General features: G+C 44.0%; 1 protein-coding gene across 2 annotated transcripts in view; it reads left to right on the top strand.

Moving 5' to 3' along the window:
• Window positions 1–12,043, top strand: part of PPM1F (protein phosphatase, Mg2+/Mn2+ dependent 1F) — a 74,986-nt gene that overhangs the window by 34,883 nt on the left and 28,060 nt on the right. The window lies entirely within an intron of this gene.

Raw genomic sequence — 12,043 nt, 5'->3', positions numbered from 1 at the left:
GTTGAAAGTTACACTGCATACCTCTAAAGAATCAATGAGATATTTCCAGTTGATTGTTGCAGATAGCTAATCCTCTGTGAAATCATAGACTTCTTTCTTGATGGAATTAGTTAATCAGGATGCATTTTCCCATTCAAATATAGCTGTTCCCCAAAGTAAAGTTCGGTGTGGGTGGGGTCTGTCCTAATGCATATATATGTGCAATCATGCAAAAGGAAACCATAGGCTGGGTTGTTTTGCAATGTTTAACCACTTTCTGATATCCACGCCCAGCTGTTTCTCTTGGCATGTACAGTGCCTTGAAAAAGTATTCATACCCCTTGAAATTTTCCTCATGTCATGTTAAAACCAAAACTGTAAATGTATTTTATTGGGAGTTTATGTGAAAGACCAACACAAAGTGGCACATATTTGTGAAGTGGAAGGAAAATGACAAATGGTTTTAAATTTTTTTACTTGTATCTGAAAAGTGTGGCTTGCGTTTGTATTCAGCCCCCTTTCACACATGCTGTCCGCTTTGTTCGTCCACTCCATTTCTGGTTCGTGATCAGTCACATATACGTTTTTTAGACTTGTCACCATTGCGGATTGTTTTGACCCATGGATGGGTAATAAAAGCTTTTACTTTAGTACACTATCCGGAGCTTTTTCTTTTTGTCCTTCACCCGTGCTGTAAACGAGGAAAGCTGGAGAGATTATACACAGATTGCTGTCCCTCGTCGGAGGGACTACATTGGATATAAGATACCATTTCTGGTCAGGGCGACCACCTAAGTGCTGCATGGTCTTGATGCTATATAGCAGTCAGAAGAACCAACAACATCTGGTGAGTGGCACTTTCATAACAACCTTTTGGATCTATTCTGTCGAAGTCTAGCCATCATATGGCTGGGGGGAAGATTACTTATAGCACCTTATTTTTGCACAAGATATTTTACCAAGTTTGCACTGGACTATTCATTGGCTGTTTTAACAGATCACCAATAATAACACTCATTTATTTAAAATACTTTTATTGATATTTAATTCATAGACACGGAGCACAGTAATGTATATAATCACGATATATTTATGCACATATGCACTTTAGATGTATTTTATGTATTTTCTATTGTGTTGTATAGAGCATTTATGTTTAATAGGCAAGCGCTGAAGGTAGCCTCTCTATGTAAAGGCAAATCTTTTTATTTATCTTTTTTGTCGTCAGCTGCTGCAATTTTTTCACATATACATAGGAGATTACGGTTTAGTTCACAATTGTATCTCTTATAGTGGTCGATGGATATACTTTTTTTTTTTTTTAGGTATATTCATTTACTACAATCTTAGAAGAAAACCTGTTTGAGTCTGCAAAAGACTTGAGACAGGGCAGAGGTTCACCTTCTAGCAAGACAACTACCCTAAACATACAGCCAGAACTACAATGGAATGGTTTAGATCAGGGGTGTCAAAAACAAATTATTCGTGGGCCGCATCAGCATTATGATTGCCCTGAAAAGGGCTGGTTGTATCTGTAAGACTAGATGTCCCGAGCATTCCCTACCCTTACATAAGATATCAAGCGCCTCTCCACCATCAGAAGTTGAGTCCCCCACCCTCCCTTACATCACAGTGCAACCCTATTGCCTTGTGCTGCTGCTGGGAAGAAGCTGGAGGCAATGCTGGAAAGCAGAAAGTACAGGATTTTGAGGAGGACCAGAGGAGGGCTGAAGCTCTTCTGCAGATGCAGGTGTGAGGGCCACATGAAATGGTCTCGAGGGCCGGATTTGGCCTGTGGGCCTTGTTGACACGTGTGGTTTAGATCAAAGCATATTCATGTGTTAGAATGGCCCAGTCAAGGTCCAGACCTAAATCCAATTGAGAATCTGTGGCAAGACTTGAAAATTGCTGTTCACGGACACTCTCAATCCAATCTGACAGAGCATGCGCTATTTTGCAAAGGAGAATGGGCACAAATGTCACTCTCTCTAGATGTGCAAAGCTGGTAGAGACATACCCAAAAAATCTTGCAGCTGTAATTGCAGCGAAAGATAGTTGTACATAGTAGAGGGGGCTGAATAGAAATGCACTCCACACTTTTCAGATACTTATTGGTAAAAAAAGTTTGAAAACCATTTATCATTTGCCTTCCACTGCACAATTATGTGGCACCTTGTGCACGTAAAATCCCAATTAAATACAGTTACGTTTTGAAAATTTCAAGGGGTATGAATACTCTTTCAAGGCACTGTATATAAACTGGTACATAATGGGTTTAAGGCACTTGACAATGGTGATGTAGGGGAAATAATTTTATTGTTGCTCCCTTCCCATTTGCAACATATCACTTTGTATTCTAGATTGTTTTAATTCTGGATACAGGTTTGAAACAGGAGAGTTAGTTGCTGTATTTAAGTAGAACTAAAGGCAAAGAGGGATGGTTAAAAGCCCTGTAAGGTTTATTTGTCCCATTGGAGGGATTTGCCTTCATTCCCTGTCCCATAGCCAAAACAAGTGAGAGAAAATCTTTCTAAAGTGAGGTAATCACTTTATGGTTATTCCCTGGGTCACCTGAACTAGTGTCCCCATTGAAAGATTTATCCATTATTCCTGTTCTGGGGACAACCCAAAATGTGGGACTTTCTTTTACTTTCACTTTTCAATGTTAATGGTAAATGAGACAAATGGAGAGGGTGAATCTCCCTAATGAAGGCATAGGCAGTAATAAAATCCAGACAGTTGTAATAATATCCACTCATTTTATTTGTTGCTTAAAGAGATTGTACAGGAACAGTGTTTTTTTTTTTTAAACTTTAAAAAATGAAAAACAGGTTATACTTGCCTACTCTCTGAAATGGTTTTGCAGAGAGCAGCCCAGATCCTACTCTTCTTGGGTCCCCCACTGGTGCTCCTGGCCCCTCCCCCTTGCCAAATGCCCCATAGCATACCGCTTGCTATGGGGGCACTCGCATGTGCTGTCTCCTGAGTCGGCTCTGTGTGTCCATAAGACACACAGCGCTGCTTGGCCCCAGCCCTCCTCCCTCCTTACTGGCTGTAATTGACAGCAGCAGGAGACAATGCTGTGTCTGAGCCAATGAGGAGAGAGGGAGACGAGAGAGCCTCTGCTCTTTTTTGCACATATTGGGGGTGGGGGGAGCTGCTTGCAGTACATTTTATCTTCATGCATAGAATGCATGATGGTTAAAAAAAGAAAGCTGCCTTAGGACCACTTTTAAATCGCTGCTTAAGGGAGAACAAGAGTGCTTTTGTGGAGCACAAATTTTAGGTTACTGTACCTAATAGAGGCCTTGAACTGTGGAAGTTGTGCCCAAACAAGTGGGGAGGGGGGGGGGGGACCAGCCTTGCCTACGGTTTCTCTGTAGCTTATAACTTCCTAGTCTGTAAACCATGTCTTCTTGAACCTTCCGTATCCATGTATGCAGGCAGGCATCTCAGTAGAGGAGCACGACTGAGCCCTCGTTCACATTGAACGGGGGTTTGTAATTGTGCGAGTTCAGCTGAACTCGCACAGTTTCAAACCCGCATTTCAGTGTGAGTTCAGGGGCGATTTGAAAGACATCTGTGCGGGTTCATGCACAGATGTGTATTAAAATCGCCATCGAAGTTAACAAAAGTAGTGCAGGAACTACTTTTGGAAATTAGTGCGTTGCACTGATTGGGACAGTGCCGATGCCTGCAATAGGCTGCCATTTGGGGTGCGTTTTGACATGCCAAATCGTGCCAATTGACTGGGTGCTTAACTTGCTGACCAGCAGCCATACTTTTAATGTGGCAGGTCGGCTCTGTCCTGTGAAACGATGTACCTGTACGTCACTTCGTGGGACAGCTAGTAGGGGCGCGTGCTGCCAGGCCTGCAGGGGGAGCCAATCAGCTGGGCAGCCGCGATCGCTCCCCATGAAGACAGAACGGCGGACTAACGATGTAAACACGGCAGACGGTTGTTCTGTCAGTGATGAACACTGGGAACTGCGTTCCTCCTTTTTAGGAATACAGATATCTGTGTTCATCCAGCAAGACCATTCCCCACACAGGTAGAAAGCATCCCCTAGGGACACACTTAACCCTTTGATTGCCCCTGGTGTTAACCCCTTCCCTGCCAGTGTCATTACAGTAACAGTGCATATTTTTAGCACTGATTACTGTAGTAATGTCACTGGTCCCCCCAAAAGTTTCAGTTAAGTGTCTGATCTGTCCTCCGCAATGTCGCTGTCCCACTAAAAATCGCCGCCATTACTAGTAAAAAATAAATGACATAAATCTTTCCATCTAGTTTGTAGATGCGATAACGTTTGCGCAAATCAATCAATATACATGTAGCAAGGTTTCCAGGCCAGTGGCCTGATGTGGGTCTGCCATTAGTACCGGTACTCTCTCCAGCCCATGTGAGCTGTGACCCTGGGTGTGATAACTGAAGCAGCGACAACTCCGGCATCTTTGTTTGTGGTTTGTATTTGTTTTAAAGGGGGAGGGAGAAGGGAATGAGTGGGATACTCCTTGAGGCTTGAACTAATTACACATGGGACTTTACTCCTGAAAATGCCCGTTGGCGCTTCCTTGCCGCCAGCCAACGCTCACTAACGCTGAGAATACTTTGTAGAACACAGAAGTGCTGAATCCTCGACTTTTAATCCAGAAGACTCAGGACTGAGAACTGTAGAACTCCTGACACTGTGGTGCTGTATAAATCGCTGAATACTGTCCCCCACTTTGGCCTGCTTGAGGTAGTATGAAGTAGAACTCTATATAGCCCTACTTGCAACTGACACACTCTATACAATTCAGGGCCCAGCTGCAGGTTTGACTTTAACTCTTCAGGGTCCACTGACTATGTACCCCCTTTGTGAACTTCAGGGACCTCAACCTAGGTACCCCCTTTGCAGCTAGCTGACACTGGATCCCAGAACCTCCGCCGGAGTGGTTCCCTCTAACTTTAGGCAGACCCTCAGGTGCAATCCTCAGTACTCACGACCTGTGTAGGCTTTCCTGGGACTGGACCCCTCTCGCTCTCCACAGGTTCTTGGCACACCGGATCCCCCGCAGCTTAACTCCGCTCTCCCTGGACACTCAGGCGACACCCCGAGATATCATCCTCTTCCTCAGACAGGAGGAGAGCCAGCCGCAATCTCCTTCCTGGGACTCTGCTCCCACCAAAGACACCGTGCCACGCACCCCCCCCCACCCCCCCCCCAAACTTGTACCCACTCCCAGAATCTTTTGCAGCATAATCTGCCTTCTGGGGTTGTTACAAGCTGGGATGTGTCCCCTGATTGGGCTTCCCACACTGCCCTATGAGAAGCCTCTCACAGGAGCCAGTGGGGATATTTCTCCCCTCAACAGGCACATCTGGAAGCCCTGACTAGATAAATCACAGCCCTGCTGTTAGGCAGACAAGGCCCACTATACATTTACCTAGCACCTAACTGCAGGATGCTACTTACTTATTGGGATTTTTTTTTTCTACCAAAAATATGTAGCAGAATACATATTGGCCTAAAATGATGAAAATATTCGATTTTTTATTTTTTTTATTGGTAATGTTTTATAGCAGAAAGTAAAAAATATTGTTTTTTTTTTTTTTGTTTGTTTTTTTTTCACAATTGTCACTCTTTGTTTTGTTTTATAGCACAAAAAATAAACATTTCTAGGTTTTTTAATATATGGAAAATGGTTCACTTTTTAGGTTCCGGTTCACTTAAAATAACATTGATGACTTTCACTTATTCATATGATTGCTGTAAGACTCTTTTATTCGATTCCATATACAGGTCCTTTTAAAAAAATTAGCATATTGTGATAAAGTTCATTATTTTCTGTAATGTACTGATAAACATTAGACTTTCATATATTTTAGATTCATTACACACAACTGAAGTAGTGCAAGCCTTTTATTGTTTTAATATTTGATGATTTTGGCATACAGCTCATGAAAAACCAAAATTCCTATCTCAAAAAATTTTCATATTTCATCCCACCAATAAAAAAAAGTGTTTTTAATACAGAAAAAGTCAACCTTCAAATAATTATGTTCAGTTATGCACTCAATACTTGGTCGGGAATCCTTTTGCAGAAATGACTGCTTCAATGCGGCGTGGCATGGAGGCAATCAGCCTGTGGCACTGCTGAGGTGTTATGGAGGCCCAGGATGCTTCGATAGCAGCCTTGTGCTCATCCAGAGTGTTGGGTCTTGCGTCTCTCAACTTTCTCTTCACAACATCCCACAGATTCTCTATGGGGTTCAGGTCAGGAGAGTTGGCAGGCCAATTGAGCACAGTAATACCATGGTCAGTAAACCATTTACCAGTGGTTTTGGCACTGTGAGCAGGTGCCAGGTCGTGCTGAAAAATGAAATCTTCATCTCCATAAAGCTTTTCAGCAGATGGAAGCATGAAGTGCTCCAAAATCTCCTGATAGCTAGCTGCATTGACCCTGCCCTTGATAAAACACAGTGGACCAACACCAGCAGCTGACTGAAAATGACTGTGGGTACTTGACACTGGACTTCAGGCATTTTGGCATTTCCCTCTCCCTAGTCTTCCTTCAGACTCTGGCACCTTGATTTCCGAATGACATGCAAAATTTGCTTTCATCCGAAAAAAGTACTTTGGACCACTGAGCAACAGTCCAGTGCTGCTTCTCTGTAGCCCAGGTCAGGCGCTTCTGTCGCTGTTTCTGGTTCAAAAGTGGCTTGACCTGGAGGATGCGGCACCTGTGGCCCATTTCCTGCACATGCCTGTACACGGTGGCTCTAGATGTTTCTACTCCAGACTCAGTCCACTGCTTCCGCAGGTCCCCCAAGGTCTGGAATCGGTCCTTCTCCACAATCTTCCTCAGGGTCCGGTCACCTCTTCTCGTTGTGCAGCGTTTTCTGCCACACTTTTTCCTTCCCACAGACTTCCCACTGAGGTGTCTTGAAACAGCACTCTGGGAACAGCCTATTCATTCAGAAATGTCTTTGTGTCTTACCCTCTTGCTTGAGTGTGTCAATGATGGCCTTCTGGACAGCAGTCAGGTCGGCAGTCTTACCCATGATTGCGGTTTTGAAAAGCCTCAGGAATCTTTTGCAGGTGTTTACAGTCAATTAGTTGATTCAGATGATTAGGTTAATAGCTCGTTTAGAGAACCTTTTCATGATATGCTAATTTTTTGAGATAGGAATTTTGGTTTTTCATGAGCTGTATGCCAAAATCATCAATATTAAAACAATAAAAGGCTTGCACTACTTGTGTGTAATGAATCTAAAATATATGAAAGTCTAATGTTTATCAGTACATTACAAAAAATAATGAACTTTTTCACAATATGCTAATTTTTTGAGAAGGACCTGTATAAATGTATTCTCCATCTAGTGGTTGTCTGTATGTCACTACAGTTACTTGGCCTCCTTGATTATCAACTGAAAAGGTAAAATCTCATGAACATGGAGAGAGTATTGTTTACGTGGGACTGACCTGTCTGAAAGTGTCCTCACACTTCAGAGTTTTATGTTTATCTGGCCATTTACAGAATCTGGAAACATTTTGTACGTGTAAATTTACTAACCGACTATGGTAGGCATCCTAACAGCCTTTTGTAATGAAAAGGCTGATTGACCAGGTTGTATTTTTAACTCCTGGCTGATCGGTTTCTCCCTAAGAGAATGTCTGTCTGTAGAGTGCTTCCTCTCTTCATAGAAACAAGCATTAAAGTGATTTTAAAGTTTCAAGGTTTGGGGTTTTCACCTTAATGCATCTATGCATTAGGTGAAAAACCTTTGCTGTAGCTGCTTCCAACCCCCCCCCCCCCCCCATTTTCTTACCTGATTCCAATCCAGCAATGAGCACAAGCCCAGTGGCTCCAGCCGTGGTCTTTCTCCTCATTGGACAGATTGATAGCAGCAGGAGCTATTGACACCCGTTGCAGTCAATCAAATCCAGTGGCGTTGGGGGTGAGGCGGAGTCCCGCTGTATGTGTCAATGGACAAAGTAGCAAGGTGCCCCCATGAAAAAGCTGCTTTCTGTGGAGACACCAAATGAAAGGGAGGAGCCAGGAGCGCCGACGGAGCACCCCAGAAGAGGAGGATCCGGGCTGCTCTAAGTATAACAGGTTTGTTTTTATTAGGAAAGAAAAGAAAAAAAAAACCTTTACAACCCCTTTTATTATGCTCAATTCAAATTTGCCTGTCTATACAGCAATTTTTTGTTGGGTAAATATTGGCTGTTCTGAGTGTCAATGGATGTAGAGCCAGACTAAGATGCAAAAAATGGGTACAACAACTTGCGCTTCAAGTGATACTAAGGTCTTGTTTTTTTGTTAAAAATAACAGACTTGTTATACTTGCTCTGTGAAGTGGTTTTGCATAGAGCAGCCCCGATCCTTCTCTTCTCGGGTCGGTTTTCAGTGTTCCTGGCCCCTCCCTACTGTCCAGTGCCCCTGCAGCATGAAGCTTGCTATGAGGGCACCCAAATGAAGCTGCAGCTCTGTGTTTTCCATTCAGGTACAGAGCTGTGATTCGGCTCCACCCCATCTCTCTCCTGATTGGCTACCTGACTTTAATTGACAGCAGAAGGAGCAAATGGTGCCGTACTGCTGTTTCAGCCAATGAGGAGGGGAGTCCCGGACAATCGAGATACTCCTGCAACATCACTTGATCTGGATGGACCTCCGGTAAGTATTCGAGGGCTGAAGGGGGCTGCTACACACACAGAAGGCTTTTTATCCTAATGCAAAGAATGCATTAAGGCTCCATGTACACGGGACGTTAGAAAAAACATGCTGCAAAGCTAGTTCTGATGCCGGGAAAAAAGCAGCTGTTAAACGTGCTTTCAGTAGCTTTTTCCATTGCATCAATTGCATTATTGCACGTTTGGCCACGTTGCTTTTAACAGCGTTTTTTCTGCCTCCATTCAAAATCAATGGTTCCCTTTGGGAGCCTATTGATTTGAATGGAATGCGCATCGCAAGTCGGATCAGGATGATCCGACTTGCGCTGTGAGAATCTTGAGGGGGAACTCCACGCCAAAAATGGGGAAAAAACTGCGTGGGGGTCCCCCCCCAGGCTCCAAACCAGGCCCTTCAGGTCTGGTATGGAATTTGAGGGTAGCCCCACACCGAACAAAAACGGCGTGGGGTCCCCCCAAAATCCATACCAGACCCTTATCCGAGCATGCAGCCCAGTAGGGCAGGAAGGGGGAGGGGACGAGCAAGCGGCCCCACCCCCCCCCCCCCCCCCCCCCAGGACCATACCAGGCCACATGCCCTCAACATGGGGGGGTGTTGGTGCTTTGGGGCAGGGGGAGCTCTGCACCCCCCACCCCAATCAACATGGGGGCAAGGTGCTTTGAGGTGGGGGGTGCAGAGCTCCCCCTGCCTCAAAGCACCAACACCCCCCCATGTTGAGGGCATGTGGCCTGGTATGGTCCAGGGGGGGTGGGGCCGCTCGCTCGTCCCCTCCCCCTTCCTGCCCTACCCGGCTGCATGCTCGAATAAGGGTCTGGTATGGATTTTGATCCGACTTGCGGTGCGCCTTCCATTCAAATCAATAGGCTCCCATAGGGAACCATTGATTTTGAATGGAAGAAAAAAAAAAAACGTATAACGTGGCTGAATGTACTTCATCACGTTCTTTCCCGTTTTTGCGTTTGAAACGTCGGGAAACGCGTTCGAACGCAAATAATTGCGTTCCAAAAAACGTCCCTGATCTCAACTGCCTGTAAATGACTGTAAACGACCCTGTGTACATGGACAGATAAGATAACATGCAGGTGGATTCAGGGGCTTCTGAAAAAAAACGCCCAACTGCTCCTTAACGGCCATTTACAACGTCCCGTGTACATGGAGCCTAAGAGGAAAAAAAACCTGTCTTTACAACCACTTTCACTACTAAGCAGGTCGTAGAGCCTGCATATGTTAGCAAATATAGCTGCCACTGTGCAAATATGTAAATATGTCAAACTATTAGCCCAATTACATTACCCAATCATCTTATGTACTGTAGGACTAATTACAGGTCAGGCCAGGACATATCCTCCCAAAATCTATCATCAGTGCCAAAAATGTAGAAGCCAGCAGCAATGAGGATTTGGCCTGACAGTAACCGCACCCTTGGTGGAGAGGGGTGGCAAAACCAGGAACTGTGGAAATTCTGTCACTGCATTAAATCAACTTGAAGAATACTATATAAATAGGTGATGCCTAAATACCGTAGTTCCTTAAAATGTAAGCATGCAAACAATGTCAAAATCACTAAATACTCAACTTTTTTACGATTTTATTTTTATCATAAAAATCCAGGGCAATTATTATTATTTTTTTTTTTTTTTTGTACTCTTGTCATTGATTCTCTTATGCATATTGTAAACCTTTTGCCGTGATTTTGGCTTTTGATATCTTTTTGTACTACTTGCAGCTGCACTGCTCAACCGGCAATCTTACAAATGCTTTTGTGTTTTGTCTTTTCAATAAACAATGAAATAGCAAGAAAAATTCAGGGTGATTTAAAGCCTGACTTAAAGTGATTCTAAAAGCTGAAGGTTTTTTATCCTAAGATAAACATTCAGTGTACAGTAGCCCCCCCCCTCAGTCCCCCTAATACTTACCTGAGCCCTATCTCGATCCAGCGATGTGCGCGAGTGCCTTGGCCATCCGAGACTGTCCTTTCTGATTGGCTGAGAGACGGCAGCGGTACCATTGCCTCCTGGTGCTGCCAATCAGTCAGCAGATGAGAGGGGGGTGGGGCTGAACCACTGCTCTGTGTCTGAATGGAGACACAGCAGCGGCTCTGCTCTGGTTATGCATACCAAGCTGCTTGCTGTGGGGGCACTCGACAGAAGCGCCGGCCTGAGAAGAGGAGGAACTTACCTGCTATCTGAGCGACTTGAGTCACACCGATGAGAACCGTTCCATTGCCATTAATGGGACGTGATTTGTCATGCAACTTTAAATGCTCAAGTCGCATGACAAGTCGGGGCAATGTGAACTGGAGCTGAATCCTAGGTTATTTAAATCTTAATTGAAATAACCAGTTGTTAAACTACTTAGAGTATGTTGCACAGCACCTGTAGTACCCTCAGCCAGTAATATAAAAAATTCCCGGACAATGCTGTCCAGAAGTTTCACTGCTAGAAAAGCAGACCGGAATCTCTTCTGACATTCATTGTACATCAATACAAGTGGAAATACTTGTGCAACAAATCCATTTCTTAGTGCTGTATCTGCAGATCCCTGCCTCTACTTCTCGTCTGCATTGACCATATAATTTTATTACTGGGCCTCAAGACCTATTCCTGCACCCTGCTACTTCATATGCCAGGTGGGGGGACAAAGCCAGCCCTCTGCCAAAAATCTATTATCCAATACCAACGCCTAATTGGCTCTCTTTGGTGCTAGAGCTATCCATACATTGAATTTTTTTTTTTTTTTCCGTCCAGAAAATAAAAAAGATTTTCTCCATCCATGCTAACAGTGCAGGTGGAAAAATCCCCTGTGCCAGGTTATTGTATTCTGGCAGCTGTCAGAATACGCAGACAGCAGATGCATCTGATTTAAAGCAGCTGCTGTTTGAATTTTTTTTTTTTTGCCCAGCTCCTTCCATTTTTCAGTCGAAGGATATCTGGGGAGAGGGAGCTGACAGGGCCAGTTCATTAGGAACCAGGTGAAATTTGCACAATGTATGGCCAGCCTAGGATCACAGATGGATCATCCAATGACAAAGCCAGGGTTTAGGACAGCTAATCCAGACTCTCATAACAAGGTTTGCCAAAAATGTCAAAAGAAATTGCAGCTTTACGTTGTATCACTATTGGCCAGCCCTTGTAATGATATGCTTGTCACTAGGGGCATTTTTATCTGTGTGCAGGGTTACCTGGTGGCTGTGATATGTCCACTCTAGAGTAAAAGCCTAAAAATTTAAAGCAAAGCCACTTAAAGAGTACTGAGATTTACCTGTGTAATAGCAATGAAACCAAATCTGCGCTTGAGTTATTCCAGCTGTTTACGCTAATATAGATCAGGTCTGTTCTTATGATATTTTAAATTGGCAAAAAATCTTCTTAGATCAAGTCAAATA

This window comes from Pelophylax lessonae (genome assembly GCF_965119305.1).
Source record: "Pelophylax lessonae genome assembly, chromosome: 1".
NCBI lineage: Eukaryota > Metazoa > Chordata > Amphibia > Anura > Ranidae > Pelophylax > Pelophylax lessonae.
This window is presented reverse-complemented; position numbering and strand designations above follow the sequence as displayed.